We start from the raw sequence: 2,172 nt of genomic DNA on the forward strand, positions 1-2,172 counted from the left end.
AGAAACCTACTCTGCAGGCAGGATCGACCTTCACCCCCACCCCGGCGGAGGTCTGGCTGCTTCCACAACCAGGAGCCTCCTTCCTCGCGCCTCTGAGTGTGTCCGAACGCCCCAATGGTGTGGGTGCGTGAGAAGAATAGTGCCGGGTGACGGGAACTGGGGAGTCCTCGGGAACCCCTGGCCCCACTCTGGGTGCCAAAAATGCCGCGTGGTAAGGAACAGCTGTGTTCACTGGCAATTGGAGATAGACACCTGTGATCACAGTGTACAGCAAGTTTTCTGTATTGATCCAGGCCAATGTACAATACCAACATGTCTGTGTCTACTGACAGTGCTGTAAGCACCTCACAGATTCCTGCTTTGGAACAAGAGACCCTGGTTAGAAGGAAGTCATTGCTTTTGAAGTTGTTAAAGTCTGTTGGTGCCAAAAGACACGCTATGAGAGGTTATATTTTATCTTGGCCAATACATTATGACTAAACGATTATATGATGAGAAACGTCAACATACTGTATACTGTTTAAATGACCTTCTAGGAGATTTGTTTGGAGTACCAAGATTCTCTGTGAAAGAACGCAGGAAAATATATGCAAAGATCTACAGAAACTTGACAGTAGTCAATCAGCAGGAACCATCAGACCCTCGCACATCTGTGAGTGAGAACATGTATCACCTTGAAGGTGAGGGAGAATAAAAGGACCCTGGGCAAGAGCTACAAGAAGAAAAACCTTCATCTTCAGATTTGGTTTCTACGCTGTCTACCTCATCTAGAAGGAGAGCAATTAGTGAGACAGAAGAAAATTCAGATGAATTGTCTGGTGAAGGACAAAGAAAACGCCACAAGTCAGACAATGTGTCTCTTTCTTTTGACAAAAGCCAGGCTCTGCGTGTAACAGGAGAGATAGGTTGTGAAGAAGTTGACAGAGACTCCATCACGTCTGGATCTGGATGATGGGGCAAGTGAACATTCACTTGATTCGTTGGATCAGGATTCAGTTTCAGATCAACTCAGTGTAGAATGTGAAGTTGAATCTCTTCACATAGAGGTTTATAGTCTTAGTGAAAAAGGACAAGAACTCTCAGATGAAGATGACGACGTATATCGAGTTACTATGTATCAGGCAGGGGAAAGTGATACAGATTCATTTGAAGAAGATCCTGAAATTTCCTCAACTGACTATTGGAAGCGCACTTCATGCAAAGAAACGAATCCTCCCCTTCCATCACATTGCAAATGATGTTGGCCCCTTCTTGAGAATTGGCTTCCTAAAGACAAAGGGAAAGATAAGGGGAGTCTCCCTGAGAAAGCCAAATTAGAAAACTCAACACAGGCAGACGAAGGCTTGCATGTGCCTGATGGTAAAAAAAACAAAACAAACAACCCCTCCCCCCAAAAAACAAAAAACAAACAAACAAAAAAAACTGCAGCAACTGATTTCAGAGAGTCATGTGTTGGTGAAGATAATGATAAAGTCACACAAGCCTCCCGGTCACAAGAAAGTGAGGGCTGTTCTCAGCCATCAACTTCCAGTAGCATTATTAATAGCAGTCAGGAAAATGTTACAGAGTTGGAGAAGGAAGAAACATGAGAGAAAGAAGAAAGTGTAGAATCTAGTTTTCCCCTTAATGCCATTGAACCTTGTATGAGTTGCCAAGGCTGACCTAAAAATGGTTGCATTGTCCATGGCAAAACAGGACATCTTATGTCATGTTTCATATGTGCAAAGAAGCTAAAGAAAAGAAATTAGCCCTGCCCAGTATGCAATCAATTCAAATGATTGTGCTAACTTATTTTGATTAGCTGACATATCCATAAAAGTATATATTTTAAATTTCTAACTATATTAGCCTAAAATTTACACAACACAGATTTTATGAACATGTATCAAAGCAAGAAATATAAGTAGGACATTTAAGTGTAACTTAGTACCTTTTGTGTAAGGAGGAAAAAAAGTAAGTGGAAAGAGTTAATATTTAAAATGTAGAAGCTCGAAAAACCCAATCCTTAGTTTCTATTCCCTTTCAGAAGTTTTTATATTTGATGCTATGTTATGTAGGTAAAAATATGCCCCTTATTATGATTAATAAGAATCTTCAGTGAAATAATGAACAATGATCAGAATTGGTAATAATAATTGAGGTTATAAATGATAACATAGGCAATAAATGTTA

At 40.4% G+C, this 2,172-nt stretch overlaps 1 pseudogene; it reads left to right on the forward strand.

Moving 5' to 3' along the window:
• The first annotated feature begins 297 nt into the window (after window positions 1–297).
• On the forward strand, window positions 298–1,801 carry LOC104850178 (annotated as a pseudogene).
• The last annotated feature ends 371 nt before the right edge of the window (window positions 1,802–2,172 follow it).

The sequence above is a fragment of the Fukomys damarensis genome, unplaced genomic scaffold (assembly GCF_012274545.1).
Source record: "Fukomys damarensis isolate Sample0158 unplaced genomic scaffold, DMR_v1.0_HiC HiC_scaffold_26, whole genome shotgun sequence".
Lineage (NCBI taxonomy): Eukaryota > Metazoa > Chordata > Mammalia > Rodentia > Bathyergidae > Fukomys > Fukomys damarensis.